General features: G+C 45.2%; 1 long non-coding RNA gene across 1 annotated transcript; it reads right to left on the bottom strand.

Annotated features, from left to right (window-relative positions):
* Window positions 1–15634: 15634 nt before the first annotated feature.
* LOC138971807 (uncharacterized) lies at window positions 15635–16753 on the bottom strand. The gene is made up of 2 exons (XR_011457379.1): window positions 16487–16753; window positions 15635–16188 (listed from the first exon to the last, which is right to left on the bottom strand). It is a non-coding gene; the product is annotated as an uncharacterized lncRNA (long non-coding RNA).
* Between the last annotated feature and the right edge of the window lie 256 nt (window positions 16754–17009).

Genomic DNA, 17009 nt, shown 5'->3' on the forward strand with positions numbered 1-17009 from the left:
AAACCTTCTAATTACATCATGTATCTAGATGCAAACAATTTGTATGGTTGGGCAATGTGTCAGACGCTTCCACTTCGGAACTTTAAGATCTATTCAGGACCATTTTCACAATGTGTTGTGCTGACAATATTAAAAGCAGGCCCAGACAGTCGAAAGGGATGGATACTAGAAGTTGACTTAGACTATCCACTATCACTTCATGATCTACATAATGATTATCCTTTAGCTGCTGAGAGGTTAAAAGTAAACCCAAGAGAACCTCCAAAGCTGGTGCCCAATCTGTTTCACAAAAAGAAGTATGTGTGTCACTACAGACTGTTACAGTTTTACATTAGACATGGATTAATTTTGAAGGCTGTTCATCGTATAATTTTATTTGATCAAGAACAGTTTATGAAACCTTACATCATGAAAAACACAGAACTGAGAACCAAAGCCGCTGATGCATCAGAGAAAGACTTTTTTAAACTGATGAACAACAGTTGCTTTGGTAAGACAATGGAAAACCCACACAAGAGAAAGGATGTTAGACTTGTTACAAGAGAAAATGAGGCCATCAAGCTGACATCCAAACCACAGTATCAAGACTTTAAATACTTTCACGAACAGCTGTACGGTATCTTAATGAAAAAACTTGTAGTCAAGCTTGACAAACCAGTATTCATAGGCTTTACTGTGCTAGAGTTGTCAAAACTGTTGATGCTTGAGTTTTTGTATGATTATTTGAAACCAAGATATCCCAAATCGAGAGTACTTTACACAGACACAGATTCATTCTTACTTGACATTCCAGCGGATGACATTTACAAAGATCTAGAAGCTGAAAGTCCTGCAGTAAAAGGAAAAGATTCTTTTTATGACACTTGCGACTACCCTAAAGAATCACCATTGCACTCAAATGTTAACAAGAAGGTTATTGGAAAGATGAAAGATGAAATGAATGGGAAGATAATTAAGGAGTATGTTGGATTGCGTGCAAAGATGTACAGTGTTGCAAGTGAGAAAGGGGTGGTTAAAAAAGCAAAGGGTGTAAGCAAACAGGTTGTAAAGTCGAGCATATCGCATGATAACTACAAGGAAGCACTGTTTCAGAAGCGAGTGTTTCACCATGACAACCCTAAGATCAGTTCCGCGCTTCATCAGATCAACACAACTATTGTAAACAAGAAATCTTTAGATGCTAATGACACAAAGCGCGTTTATTCATCACCAGAATATTCTTATGCAATTGGCCACTGGAGAACAAACGCGACTCCAAATAGTCTGAGTGTGTAATAAGAATTTTTGTCAATCGGGAAAACCCGCTATGACGGGGAAGTGTTTGTGAAAGGGGAGTAGGCTTTGTTGAGTTTCAAAGCAGCCACCAAGTACACTTTTCAAAGCTTGATTCAATAAACAAGTTTTAATATTCATGAACCACGTGATACACCAGAACCAATCGTGGTGGAACAATATTACACAAGTCATTTGCATAAAGTGCACTCGGTGGCCTCCTGAAAAGGCAGCCTGAATATTGAAGCGTTGTGAAGCGAAGCGTTGAAACAGAGTGACCCAAGCCGCCGATTTACCAGCAAGACCTACCGTTCACGCGTGAACGGTACTATTTTTAGAATCCTAGAATTCTTGAGAATTTTGGAGCTGGCTTGTTTCTGGTACAAGCAAAATTGGTAATCACTGAGTTTGTGTAACACAGGAAGTTGTGAAATACGTCACGGCAAAATTGTTACCAAAAACATCATAGATCGTATTGTGCAGGGTCAACTGCAACAAACTCAAACCGAGCCATTCATTCCTTCTTGTATTTGAGCGACTTATATACCAACATTTTTATGTCTTATTTTCAGCACAGGTGTAGGAAAAATCATATACCAAAGTCTTATTTATTTTCTAATTTAACATTTTTTTTTACAAATATGACCATGGTCTTTTAAACATACAGTGACATTAAACATTGTTATGTTAAAAAAAAAGAAAAAAGAAAGAAAGCTTTTGCGCACAAATCAGAAATACAGGCCAAACCGTGAGTTTCTGTGGCAAAGCGCGACAGAGGAAATTGCACTGGTTTTATTTTTAGATCAGTGGGAAATTTTCAAGAACAGACGCTTGCATTTGGATGTGTCCAATGATAGTAGGTTTGGTTGTGATCAATCAGAATAATGTAGGCAGGGATGTCGTTAGGCGTCGGACATCGGACATATAACGATGAAAATCCCCAAATGTCCGATTCACATTGCCGCATGTCGGTCAGATGTCCTATCGTTTTAGCCTGAGCGTGGTCATTGTCCGATATGTACTCCATTCCTTCGGACAGCGCGATATTCGTTAATTTTCATTTCAAGATACAAATCTTCTAAAAGACCGAACGCTCTCGTGTTCAGCTGACACTGAAGTTGCCAGTGCCGTATTGATCTTTTCTTTTGTTGGGAATTCCCGAACCGTCTGGTGCAGCCACAGAGTCTGAGATGCAGCGCTGATCTAAACTGACTAGTGCATGCTACAGGAGTACGGGAGACAACTCCAACTGACTAAATTTGTCGTCTGCTTTTGTTTTCGATACGAGACGATTATTTAGCTTGAACACCTGCAACGGCTCGTAATTTCCGTGGTTGTATAAGAGAAAGGAGGAATGTACGTTCTGGGTTACTGATTCCGACAGACCCGGAATTGGTTCAAAACAACCTTACTTTACTGTATTTTTTTTGTATGGATTTATGCAGTATTTTTCTGATTTTGTCGCATGTTTCATTTTAGTAAAAGTTTAGTCCAGAAGCCTATTTTGCGTTAATATTTAGGGTCTGTCGGAATCGGTGAGCCAGAACGTACATTCTCCCTTTCTCTTCTGTACACTGCGTTGACCTTCCAAAAATAGTAACAGTAACAGAACGCCGGGAATATCCGAAGACGCTCAGCGCAGTGGACAGCGCAGTGACATTCTAAAAATAGTAGTAACTTACAACTGAACGGGAAAGCCACACGAAGGAAGGGAGATAAACGCCAAACACTGGAGAAGATAAGGAAGAGTTACTTATAATGGTGAAATGAACAGAAAAACCAAAATCAGTTCAGCGCTGCGCGTTGAGAGCACGTGTTGAAATATCTCATCGATGATATTGTGTCCGGGGTGTAGCTGAATACGGTGTCCAAATTTGAAAAAGATCCACCGAGAACTTTGGCGTTGTGATGTGGTGTAGCGGCTATGGTGTGTCGGTATGGGGGCCCTGGTAGCTGAGGTGGAACCAAAATAGCTGAGGTGGAACCAAAATCGGTTCCGCGCTGCGCGCTGAGAGCACGTGTTGAAATATCGACCAGGTTGTGTCGTGTCCCGGGTCTACCTGAATATGCCCACCAAATTTGAAGCAGATCCATCGAGAACTTTGGCCGTGCATGGCGAATACACAAATACACAAACACACAGACACACAGACACACAGACACACAGACACAAGTCGTATCTATATATATATACGACTAGTGTCTGTGTGTCTGTGTGTCTGTGTGTCTGTCTGTGTGTCTGTGCGCGATGCGCGGCCAAGGTTCTCGATGGATCTGTTTCAAATTTGGTGATCATATTCAGGTACACCCTGGACACAACCTGGTCGATGAGATATTTCAACACGTGCTCTCAGCGCGCAGCGCGGAACCGATTTTGGTTCCACCTCAGCTATTTTGGTTCCACCTCAGCTTACCCGGGCCCCCATACCGACACACCATAGCCGCTACACCACACCACAACGCCAAAGTTCTCGGTGGTTCTTTTTCAAATTTGGACACCGTATTCAGCTACACCCCGGACACAATATCATCGATGAGATATTTCAACACGTGCTCTCAGCGCGCAGCGCTAAACTCATGTTCGTTTTTGTGTTCATTTCACCATTATAAGTAACTCTTCCTTATCTTCTCCAGTGTTTGGCGTTTATCTCCCTTCCTTCGTGTGGCTTTCCCGTTCAGTTGTAAGTTACTATTTATTTTTAGAATGTCACTGCGCTGTCCAGAACGCTTCCCTTGCACCCGTAAGTTGTTCTTACTGTCAAAGTGAAAAGGTCGAATCAATTTATAGCCACGCGAAAAATACACTCTCACCTATCTCTATATATTTATAGATACAGATATGCATATATATATACGGCTTCTCTGTGTGTGTGTGTGTTTGTGTGTGTGTGTAGGCAAAAACCTATGTATTATAGAGTTCTGTTTGTGATGGGGTCTAGCGGCTTTTGTCTGTCTGTATGTTCTGGCATGTGAGAAGCCACAGTAGATAATATAGGGCTAAGAAATAAGCTCTAAAATTCTCAATCCCGTTTGACAGGACTTCGCCTTTCAAAGGTGATTGTGGTGAACCGCCACGCTGTCTGTCTCTGTTGCGCCGTTCACCCCAAATTCCCGTTTCTGAGAGTGACTATTTTTAGAATGTCACTGCGCTGTCCAGAACGCTTCCCTTGCACCCGTAAGTTGTTCTTACTGTCAAAGTGAAAAGGTCGAATCAATTTATAGCCACGCGAAAAATACACTCTCACCTATCTCTATATATTTATAGATACAGATATGCATATATATATACGGCTTCTCTGTGTGTGTGTTTGTGTGTGTGTGTGGGGGAAAAAACCTGTTGATTGTAGAGTTCTGTTTGTGATGGGGTCTAGCGGCTTTTGTCTGTCTGTATGTTCTGGCATTTGAGCGATTCACCCCGGCGAAGCCGGGTATTCCTCTAGTATCTATATATAAATATATATATAGATAACATTATTTACAGTGCATTCACGCACATACACACACACATACACACACCACCACCACCACCCTCATCTAGATTCCCAGTATATCTGATTAATAATAATAATAATAATAATACTGAAGAACATTTATATAGCGCTAAATCAAAAACTTTCGTTAAAAAGGCTTGCTCTAAGCGCTTGACATCTAAACTAAAACGTCATTCACACTCTTTACAATGATGTACAAGAACTTCATGTCACACTCTTTCATTCAGTATAGCACCATTCACACAGTTGTTATTCTGTACAAGACAATAATTTAGTCTAACATTTAGAATGTTCATAAGATGAAAACAAGAGAAAACCAGACTGATTAAACAACTGCTTCCCTGCCCTGCCACGAACGGCGTTCGAGGTGTTTTTTGGCATCCTGTCTGCCCCGCCACGAACGTCGTTCGAGGTGTACGCATCAGAGTCCTGTATCCACCCAAGAAGGGGGGTAACTGCAAAAACTGTTGGCAGAGCAGTTAGACATCTTGAACCAACGGTTCCTTCCCTTTGACCGTTATGAATAGCAAATATTGATGTTTGGGAGAATTTTGAAACTTCGGGAGTTATCTGTGTTAAGTCGTCAACTTGAACTTGAACTTGAACTTGAACTTTACTATGTGGTAGGCTGTGTAGCCTTTACATAGGTCCTATTACTAGACTGTAGCATGCGTGGCGGGCTATTTTACAATCTAGACTAGGCAGGTAGGGTTGTACATAGAAGTACTGTGGCGCCAGAAATTGTCTATCCTGGTCTTAAAGCTGTTGACTGATGGCGCTGTTACTGCCTCTTCAGGCAAACTGTTCCAGGTGTTCACTACTCGCTGGGAGAAGTAATTGCTTCGTACGTTCAGTCTACAGTGGTCTTTGCCGAGTTTCAGAGAGTGGCCTCTAGTGTCTCTACTGCTGATGGGCTCAAAGTGGGGTCTGTCCGCTTCGTACATGCCGTGCACATACTTGAAGGTGTCTATCATGTCGCCCCGCAGGCGACGGTGTTCCAGGCTTGGAAGTTTCAGAGCTTTCAGCCTCTCACAGTAGGGCTCATCTTTCAGACCTGGAATGAGTTTGGTCGCTCTGCGTTGCACGTTCTCCACTTCAGCACATAGCGTCTTGTTGTGTGGCTGCCACACTGAGTGCCCGTATTCCAGCTTGGGTCGGACCAGACTCTTGTATAGTTGGATGAACATTTCCTCCGTCAGGTAGTCAAAAGTTCTCCTGATGACGCCCACGATCTGGTTGGCCTTTCCAGAGACTATGCTGACGTGTTCTTTGAAGCTCAGTCTGTTGTCGACGTGCACACCCAAGTCTTTCTCCACTTCACTCTCCTGTAGCTCAATGTTGACATCCACTCCTCCCCTCTTCCCCTTCATAAAGTACTTTGCCTCGGACTTCTTGTTGCCGAGCTTCAAGGTGTGGCACTTATCTGGGTGGAAGCGGAGCAGCCAGTTGTCCGACCACTGTTGTAGACTGTCCAGGTCATGCTGTAGTGCCTCTGGCCCCCCCTCTGTGTCGCTGCGAGTGTAGACCTTCGTATCGTCGGCGAATAGGCGGACAGGACAGGAACACACCTCCGGCAGGTCGTTGATGTAGATGACGAAGAGTAGAGGCCCGCAAACACTGCCTTGCGGCACGCCGCTAGTAACTTTAGCTTGCTGTGAGGATGCTCCGTTGACTACTACGCACTGGGTTCTGTCCGTGAGGAATGACTCCACCCATCTTAGGACCTTTCCTTGGATTCCGTGGGCCGCAACTTTTGACAGCAGACGTTTGTGAGGCACCGAGTCGAACGCTTTCATGAAATCAGTGTAAATGATGTCCACACTCCCGCCATCGTCAAGAACCTCAGTCCAGGCATCCAAAACATCCAGGAGTTGAGTCACGCATGACCGACCTGCGACGAAACCGTGCTGCTCTTTGTGGATAAGGTTATTCTCTGCCAGGTGCTTCATGACTCTCTCCCTCACTAGACCCTCCATCACTTTGCACAGGATACAGGTCAGGCTCACCGGTCTGTAGTTGCCTGGGGTCAGGCGACTGCCTTTCTTAAAGATAGGAGTCACCGTAGCTCGTTTCCAGTCGCCTGGTACTTGTTCGGCTGCCAGAGAGCGACGGAAGAGTTCCGCTACTGGGTGTGCTAGTGAGTCCGCAGCCGTCGAGAGTACCAAGGGGCTGATGCCATCCGGTCCACCCGCTTTGTTCGTCTTCAGACCTTGGAGCTTCTTCTTCACCTCCTCATCCTTGATGTCGAAGTCAACGAGTGCTTCTCCGTAGTTGTAGGTTGGAGGTTGTGGTAGTGGGCCGTCATCTTCATTGGTGAATACACTCTGAAAAAAAGTGTTGAGCAGCTCTGCCTTGTCCCGGTCTGTTGTGGCTCGATTACCGTCCTCTTTCTTTAGGTCGCCCACGCCCGATCTTGTCGAGGTCTTGGACTTCACGTATGACCAGAATGCCTTGGGGTTGGTCCTGGCGCTCTTTGCGACCGTTTTCTCCAGCTTCTTTTTTGCTTTCCTGCAGGCTGCCGATGCCCGATTCCTTGCTCTTACATAGGCCGTGTAGTCCTCCCCACTCTTCGTCTGTAGCCATCGTCGGAACAGTTTGTGCTTGGTTCGTACTGAGGTCAGCGTGCCACCATCCATCCACTTCTGCCTGCGTCTGCCTTGTGTGTTGCGTTTTGGTACTGCCTTCTCAACTGCACTGGAGATCTTGCCTTTCAGCAGGGTCCAGTATTCTTCCACTTTCAGTCCCTTTCCCTCTCTCTTCCAGTCGATCGCTCCCAGTTCCCTAGTCAGGACGTCCGCATCCATTTTTGCGTAGTTGAAAGAAGTGCGTGCTGTGGGCTTCTTCATGTTCATGCTCAGGTCGATGATGAGGGTGAAGTGATCGCTCTTGCCCATACCTGGCGTGGTGCTGATTTCTTCCACTGTGCCTTCCTCGCTGGTCAAAACCAGGTCCACTATGTTGGCCTTCTGCCCTGGGCGAAACCTTGTGGGCTCTTTTTGGTGCTGTACCAGAAATGCATCCTTTGTTGCTTTGACGAAAGAGGTTGCTGGGTGTGATGGTCCTGCTTCGCTGGTGCTCGAGTCCCAATCTATCTCTGGGTAGTTGAAGTCTCCCATAATCAGTAGCTCGTAGTGTTTCAGTTGTGCAGCCTTCACTAGTAGGGAGTTCAGCTTCTCGTTGTTGTCTTTGCTGGAGTTTGGGCTTCGGTAGACCAGCCCCACAAGCAGTGAGGGCAGGTTGTCTCTTTTGCATTCTGCTAGTATGTGTTCTTCAAAATCACTGTCTATAGTGTCTACAGGGGAGGGTTTCAGGCTGCTGTGTATATACAGACATATTCCTCTTGATCCGGTTTCCAGATTATGAAACATTTCGTAGTCTGGTATTGCTAGTTCACACTCCTGCAAACTGTACCGAGCGTTTTTCGGTTTGATTTCCGTAATGCCAATGATCGAGGGTTTGTGGATCTCCACAAGGGCAGCAAGCTCAGCTCGCTTGGTATTCAGGGTGTCAACGTTACTATATATACAAGTGCAGTTGGCCTGAGTATGTACATCAAAGTCTTTTTTTTTTCCGCAGTTTGGATCACGTTTAAAACTATTTACATTCTTCTTCCTCTTCTTCAACGTTCTTTGAGCGCTTCTTCCTCGCTGTCCATCTGGGCCAGCGGGTTCCTCCCGATGTTTACCACTTTGCCCTTCCTTCTGATCCAGATGGCATGTGTGTCGTTTTCCTGTAGTGACTGGGCCTTTCTCTCTTTCCATTCTAAAAAAAGAGCCTGCTCCTCTTGTCTTTCGCCCGGTGTCATATCTTTTCTTATTGCAATCTTGCTGATGAGCCTGGGGTCGTCTTCTGTGATACCCTTGGTGGCCTTTCTGAAGGAGGTGATGGTTTCATCTCTGGCTGCATCCGTGGCAAACGTCAGCCGAAGCGGCCTGGTTTTCTTCACCCCCTCTTCCTGGGCCTTTGGGTTGCCTAGCCGTCTGATGTTTGTGGGTTGGTGTGGGCTTTTAGTCTCTGCCAAAATTGTCTGGACCAATTCCATGTCTTTCGTCTTGCTTTGATCGGTTGATGGGTCTTCTTCTAGTCTGAAGATGACAAGATTGCCTCTGCGTCGAGCTCTATCTTCCATTTCAGCGACCTGTTTTCTTGCCTGTTCGCCTGCTATGTTTTTGATGAGAGCCGCGCTCTCAATGCTACTTCCTGCTTGCGGTTCTGACATTTGTTCCATCTGTGCCTCTAGTTTCTCCACCCTTTTGTCCATGCCAGACGCCTCCATTGTTCCTACTCTCGAGTCTATGTCAGACACTGTGCCTTCCAGCTTGCTAATCCTCACATCCATCCTCATGAAATTGTTGAGAAACTTTGCGGCTAGGTCGTTGCATGGCCTTGGGCAATAGAAATGCAAGCATGATCTTTGCTTCGTACCTTCCTGCTGGAGGGATGCATACAAGTTATCATCAACTTTGACGCAGCTTGCATGGTACCATGCACTACATAACTCGCAGCTCAGAGCCTTGTCTTTCTCTTGTACATCTTGTTTGCATAAATTGCACAGTACCTTGATCTTCTTGTTTTGTGTCTGGGGTTGTTTGCCTGCGCTGCCCGTGGAGTTGCTTCGGGTGCCAAGCCTGGATCCTGCCTGCTCGTCTCCCATTGCTGAAATGCACTGGCTCACCCGCCGCTCCCGTGGACCGGAAGTTGCCACGCTGCACTTGTTTATGCCTCAATACTAACAGTGGTGGGACCGCACTGTCTAATCATGAGTCAAAAGTTGTTCCGCACTCCTAGCTTGACCGTTGTCTCTTCACAGCAATAATGCACTGCCACAAAAGTAGGCTGTCGAATGTTATAAAGTTATCGTCTGTACGTACCTCGCCTACCAACCGGAAGTTCCTAGTTTCCAAATCACCAGTCACTTTTCAGGCAACAAAGTCCAGAATGGTGAAAAGTACACCACCTTATCTTGAGTCAAAAGATATCCTGTTCACTTAGCTTGATAAGTCTCTGACTGAGATACGTATTCACTGCCACAGAGTTGATTTAATCCTATGTTTGTCTCCGCTCACCCCTCGCGTCAAACCGGAAGTGTCCAACTTTTCAGCTAAGTTAGCTTTTTCAAGTCAACAAAGATGTCGGATGGTGGACGGCGTGGGGGTACCACGAGGTCTGTTTTCAAGCGCTATTCAGCACTTGAAGTGCTTCAAGAGTGCCTAAATGACCAAGACAGTGATGATGAAGACCTTAGAGATGGAAGTGACAGCGAATCAGACGAGGAAGAAACTGATTTCAACCAGCACCACCCTCTTTTGTCCGAGGTAGGCATTGATGATGACAATGATATCAGCTACGAACCAAGTGTATCTGCCACTGACAGTGATCAGTCGGAGACTGATGGCAGTGATGCCGAAGCAGAACCAATGCCTGGCCCATCAACTTCATGTCCTGTGGTCAGAGGTCGCGGCAGGGGTCGAGGAAGCAGTGTGGGAAGAGGACAACGAGGGAGAGGTAATGCGAGGGGGCGTGGCCGCGGCCGTGCCCGACAAATTCCAAGACAACGTCAGGAAGATAAGATAAGAAATTGGACAGATGCTGATGCAACTGCGCCAAACCAAGACATCCAATTTCAAGGCAATCCAGGCATGCAGTGCAATGTTGACAATTTTGAACCAGTAGACTGGATGCAGCTGTTTTTTGATGACGACCTCATCAACCACCTTGTCTTCCAAACAAACCTTTATGCTGACCAGTACCTTGAGAGCAGCCTTGTGCTTTCCTCAGTGTTTTGTGGATTATCACACAAAATTCATATACTGGAAGTAGTGTGTGGACTTTGCCTGCTCTGTGGATTGTGACTTTGTTGCTTCTGAGTCTCAGCTGTGGAGTATGACGTGCGATTCCGGACTTACCTTACCATGAACAGCTAACCCTTATAACTTTGGATGCTTATAGCAGTGAAGTTGATTACCAAGAAGTTTTGTGAGTACCTGATGTTTTTCCCTTTGTTACACCAGTTTTTTGTTGTGTTTTGTCATGCATTTTTGTGATCAAGTGTGTTGTTATGTTCCGAAAATGCTTGATCACGGGGAAAAAAAAAAGAATAAATAATTACTTAAAAATTTCTGTCCTGCCAAATGAAACTAATTTCACTTGTAATTGGGGCCAGGGATGTTAGAAAAAAACATGCCAAATATCTAAGAGATATCTCTTCAAATGCCTGAATTATTCACGTTTTAGTGAACACACCCTCAAAAGTCAAATTTTGCTCCGGCACACAGGAATACAAATGCGCTTTTTCACGCTGGCAGGGAAGGGGTTAAATGCATCAATGTCTAAAACACGAAAGACTCAAATATAAGATACACAATTCTCTAGAATTGTTTATTAAAACTGAAACCGACCTGCTCAAAGTAAACCATACCCACCCCCTCCCTACCCACCCCCAACCCTCCTCCTACACTAAATACTCTTAACTTCCCAACTACACGTTATCCATAAACTATGCACAGGAACATGTGTGTCAGCATTATGTGGCACCGACATGACTTGTGCATATCTAGCTTACAGCTAAGGGTTAAAGTTAAAGGACTACTGCAGTGAAAAATTATATTTATAATAATTTAAAACAAAAGACAAAAATAACAAGCTGAATAGAGATGGAACCGTTACAGAACAGGATGGCAAAATGTTGCGACTTTAGGAGTTGTGTTTCTGGAAGAGGTGAGTTTTGAGTGCTCGCTTGAATGACTGTACTGACTGAGAGTGGCGAATGTGAGAGGGGAGAGAGTTCCATTGAGTAGATGCGCAAAATGCAAAAGTGCGTTGTCCATATGCTTTTGATTTTGTGTGTGGGATGACTATCAGAAGAGGAGCGGAGTTGTCTAGCAGGAGTGTATACAGTGAGAAGTTCAGAGAAATAGAGCAGAGCGCCTAGAACTGTACCCACGGAATATGCGCAATATAAGCGTCATTGATTGATTGATTGAACTATGATAAGCAGGAGACGAGGCAGAGAAGAAGTGAAAGCAGAGAGTGGACAGTTTGTATTCAATGCGGGCTTGGATGGGTAACCAGTGGAGTGTGCGGCGAAGTCGTGTGACATGATCATATTTTCGTGCTTTGAGGATCAGGCGTGCTGCAGAATTTTGAACTTTCTGTAGTTTGTGCAGGAGGTAGAGTGGACAGCCAGAGAGAAGAGAGTTACAGTAGTCAAGTTTAGAAAGAACAAGAGAGCAGACTAGAGTGTTTGTAGTTTGAACGGACAGAGTATGGCGGATGGTTGCGATCTTGCGGAGTTCAAAGTATGCGGACCTACAGATGTTGGAGATGTGCTTGTTGAGTGTCATGTCTGAGGAGATGGTGAAGCCGAGGTTTCTAGCTGAAGAAGAGAAAGAGATGTCGGTATTGCCTACTTGGACAGACGAAGGTTGAGAATTTGGGAACTTAGTGGACTTTTTCATGCACAGAAGTGCCTCTGTCTTATCATCATTTAGTTTTAACTTATTTTCTACCATCCATGACTTAACATCTAAGATACAGGTCTGAATGGTCTGGATGGTGGCATGTGTCTCAGCGGGGGAACTAGGCTTATACAACTGGGTATCATCAGCAAAAGACTGGTTTGAAACGGAATGATTTTGAATGAGGGCAGACAAGGGTTTGGTATACATAATGAAGAGGACGGGGCCAAGTACAGAGCCTTGAGGGACACCGAAAACAAGGGGGGCTGGGGCTGATCTCTGGCCATCGACAAGCACAGCCTGAGTTCTATCCGTAAGGTAGGACTCAAACCATGCCAGCGCTGGACCAGAGATGCCATACAGGGTCTGGAGCCTGCTCAGCAGCGTGACATGATCTATTGTGTCAAACGCTGCCGAGAGGTCCAGTAGGGTGAGCACAGACACATCACCACCATCCAGAGCAGACAGAATGTCGTTGGTCACCTTGAGCAGGGCAGTCTCAGTACAGTGAGAAGGACGGTATGCTGACTGAGAATGCGAGATCAGATCATGAGTGTTCAAATACACTAACAGCTGCTTTAAAACTACTTTCTCAATGATCTTTGACAAAAATGAAAGGTTAGAAACAGGGCGGTAGTTCTTTAAGACATTTACATCGAGATTGGATTTCTTAAGGAGCGGTTTCACAAGTGCAGTTTTGAACAATGATGGAAAAACACCAGACAACAGGCTATCATTAACAATCTGGGTGAGAACAGGCAACAGAAGATCAAGGCCGTTTTCAACAAGTAATGGTGTGGGCAATGCATCAAGTGGACAAGTCAGTTGTAGGTTTGGATTTCAAAATAATCTCTCTAAGGTCCTTCTCACTGACTTTCTGGAATGCTAAAAACGTACAGGCAGGGGAAGCATCAACATGAGTGGGTGCAGCAGAATTAACAGCTAGCGTGTCAAGTTCTGATCTAATATCAGCTACTTTCTGGATGAAAAAATCACTAAAAACATCAGGCAGCTCACTAACAGGAAATACAGTGGGGAGTGGGGACACCTTAGTGCGGCCAGTCAAGCGGTTGCAAATATCAAACAGTTTCTTGCTAGAAGAACAAGTGGCAATCTGAGTCTGCAGAAAAAGTGTCTTAGCGGAGTGTACGATCTTGGTTACAACGTTCTTGGTGTAGTTAAAAATCTGCTTATGTACAGTGAGACCCGTCTGAAGGCACTTGCGCTCGGCACGCCTACGCTCACACTTTGCATCACGCAGTTCCTCACTAATAGCAGGATACCACGGTGCTGACTTGGACGGACGGACACGGCGACGCAAACTGGGAGCATGGACATCTAGAGCGGCACGGAGTACAACTTCAAGCTGATCAGCTGTAAGAGAAGGGGACAGCGCAGTCTGCAGCTCTTCCCTGAAACTATCTTTATCCATCGTACGCAGACAACGGACAGAAGTGAAAACAGGGGGTGGGGTGGGGGGCCTAGTCATCAGATCGAACAAAACACAAAAATGATCTGAAGATAAAACATGAGAAACAGTTACAGACTGAACAATATGGTCATCAGGCCTATGCATAACCCAGTCAAGGATGTGGTTCTTCTTGTGTGTTGGTTGACTGACAGACTGTGTGTACTGAAAAACATCTAACAAGTCTAACATCTTGACAGTGGACGGGTGGTTACAGTCATCAACATGAACATTGATATCACCAATCAAAACAGGGGTTCCAGACAACGTGTTGCAGTGATCAAGCAGATTATGAAAATCTGAGAAAAACAAAGTGTCAGTGAGTTTGTTCTTTGCGTTGGGGGGTGGTCTGTAGATGCAGAATAACTGAACGGGTTTTTGATGAAGCGCCAATGTCACCTGTACACACTCAAACGAGGTGTGTTTAAACGGCAGCACAGTGTTAAAAGAGACATGTTTACAGGGGCGGATCTGGGTTTTGAAAGGGGGGAGTGCAAAGTTCTTTCTTTTTTTTGTTTGTATCTTATCAGCGAAGGCGCGAAGCGCCGAACCGACGGCGCTTTGCTAGGGGGGTCCGGGGGCATGCCCCCCCGGAATTTTTTTTTAAAAAGGAAGCAAAATTGTGCAATCTGGTGCAATCTGAGCGTGTAAAGTGCTATTTTCAGGTGATACATTTTGCCTTTTTTTTTTTTTTTTGGTCCCGCTCAATTGCACCCATTGCACCCCCCCCCCCCCCCCAGAACCGCCCCTGTGTTTAGCTAGAGTGTTCTTGATGATGACGGCTATTCAGTCCTCCACCGCGGCCGGTGGTGCGGGGATATGATCGCAGAGAGTAGTTCGGTTGTGTTAAATCGGCACAGACACTTTCATCGCCGTTTTCCTTCAACCAAGTCTCGGTAAGAACTAAAATGTCTATGTCGTTATCTGTGATGTAGTCTACAATGTCTGTGCGTTTGCATGCTTGTTGTGTTGACTGATGAGACTGATTGAGCGTTGAAGAGTGCGATGTGGAGAGGTGTGGAGGAGGAGGTGGGGGGTGTGGCCTGTGTTCGTGGCTTACGATCTCTGGTACGTATCCTTGGCATTCGTTGTCATTAATCCAACAAAATAAGGGCACAAATGTGTGGCCCACAAACTGCAAATGTGCCTCACAATTGTTTGGGCTTATTTTTATGGGACACATTTTGGTTTTGTGGGCCACAAACTGTATTTGTGGAGCATAAAATAAGGGGCACAAATTAAGCTTCATAATATAGCTAGAAAATTGAAGAAAACTGGAGCTAGAAATTGCGCCACAATTTCGGTGCTGGTCTATCATCCAGGGTGTTTTGTCTCCCGACCAAGCTGTTTGAGAATAACCCAAAATGCTGACACAGTAGCCTGCTGAATAGGAATAAAACCAATTCAGCATACAGGAGTACGTCGTTCGCCCGACATAACAACATTTAAGATTGAGGCTTAAATGTCTTTATGTTATCAGACTGGTACTTAGGCTGTTAAGCCTTTGTCTGATCTTTTGATCAGTTGCTATCCTAGCCTAACTTTGGGCTAGGTAACCTACACGATCTTTTGACCGTGGCCTATTCTATCAACTTTTTCTTGGCTGGTGTAGTGAGAGGCATACTGACATTTGGGCTATACATATCATCTTTCAGTGCATTGTCCAAGCGATTTTTGAAACTGTTCATTGTCGGCGCTTCTACCACATTCTTGTCCAAGGAGTTCCACGTGTCTATGATTCTGTTCGTGAAGAAAGATTGTCGGAGAGCTGTTCTGCATTGTTTCTTCTTGAGCTTGAACTGATGTCCACGGGTATTACAAAGGCTATTTGTCACGTTTCAACATATCACATAAGGCGATTATGAAACGGTTAGTTACTACTAGCCAACTAACCACACCACGATCCACTCTCGCAGTCATACAATTAAATAGAGACAACAAAAGTATAAGTTTCAGACGCCTGTTTATGTAAAAACTCGCCACCTCCCTCGAGACTTCACTCAAAATATGTTCTTTTACGTTCCACAAAACGTAAAAACCAATGGTCACTGACAAAATGCCAGTTAGAATAGAAAATTATAGTAACACGCTGATCCCGTGTAAAGATAAGAAAATACGACTGTTCTGCTCCAAAAGAGCTAGTTCATGCAGGTGTCACACACCCCACGTCGTCCCTACTCGAGTATAATCACAGATAACATAAAGACAACGGTGGTCAACGGGGTGCATAAGACATGGTGCACTTAGCTTTCTTTCGCCACTGGGTGGACGTCCTGTAATTAGTCTTTTAGCCTCCACAACTGCTCCGTCGAATGAAGTGCTGGTTAGCGTGGTGACGAAGCAGGGAACTGTGGAGGCATCAGGCGCCGCACCCAGTCGCTGGTTAACGGGTTAGCCGGTTCGCTGGTTAGCTGGTTAGCCGGTTTGCTGGTTAGGTCCGGTTTGCTGGTTAAGTCCGGTCCCGCAACAGGCAGCCGTACAGAAGATAGGAAAACGAAGGCTGCAAACAGAAAAGCATCGGTGCACTAAACATGTCAGCTACCCCTCACCCTCCACCTTTAAACATGTCATCTTTACATATCTCATCGAGCACGTGGGCCTGCACAAAATTAATGGACTTTCCACAACAACAAAACAGCCGTCTTTTCGTCTTTCTCTCCCTATCTGCAAAAACCATATACAGATTAGTATTTTAGCGTCACAGAGAGCAAATTATGCGCTAACCTGGAGAGAACAACAGAGAGTATTTCATTCCACAAACACAGACTCGTCAACAGCGTTAAATAATGATTTATTACCTCAAACAGCCTATGAATGTAGCACTCTCATGGAAGCAAAACCCGCTTCCTCCCTGGAATGGCCTCTGTTCGTCAACAGCGACAACAACATCCAGAAACCCCTTGTCGAATACTTATGCGTTGACCAACGCACGACGAAGGAAAGATTTGACGACTCGTCCTCAGCAAAACATGTGGCGGTAAGAAGGTGATAACTCGTTGAAGATCCTCTAGAGTGCCGAATATTCTATTCGGTGAAAACCATCATACTCCAGAGACTGTGTATTCGATCCTTTCTCTTCTGCTGCTGGGTGTCAAGTGCGCCGTTACCGTGTCTCAGACAGACAACCTTGAGAATAACACGTGACTAACCTTGTCACATAACAAGATCAGCTATCGACAATTCTGCCTCGCCAAGCAAAATTATCCCCGTGAAAAGCGTGCAACACGAAACATCCGTGGTCGTCCTGCGCTGTCAGCAAAAACCACATCCGGTGAAAACAGAAAACAGACGCTTTCTGTCGCACTGGATCAAGAGAGGGCA

Source organism: Littorina saxatilis, linkage group LG7, assembly GCF_037325665.1.
Source record: "Littorina saxatilis isolate snail1 linkage group LG7, US_GU_Lsax_2.0, whole genome shotgun sequence".
NCBI lineage: Eukaryota > Metazoa > Mollusca > Gastropoda > Littorinimorpha > Littorinidae > Littorina > Littorina saxatilis.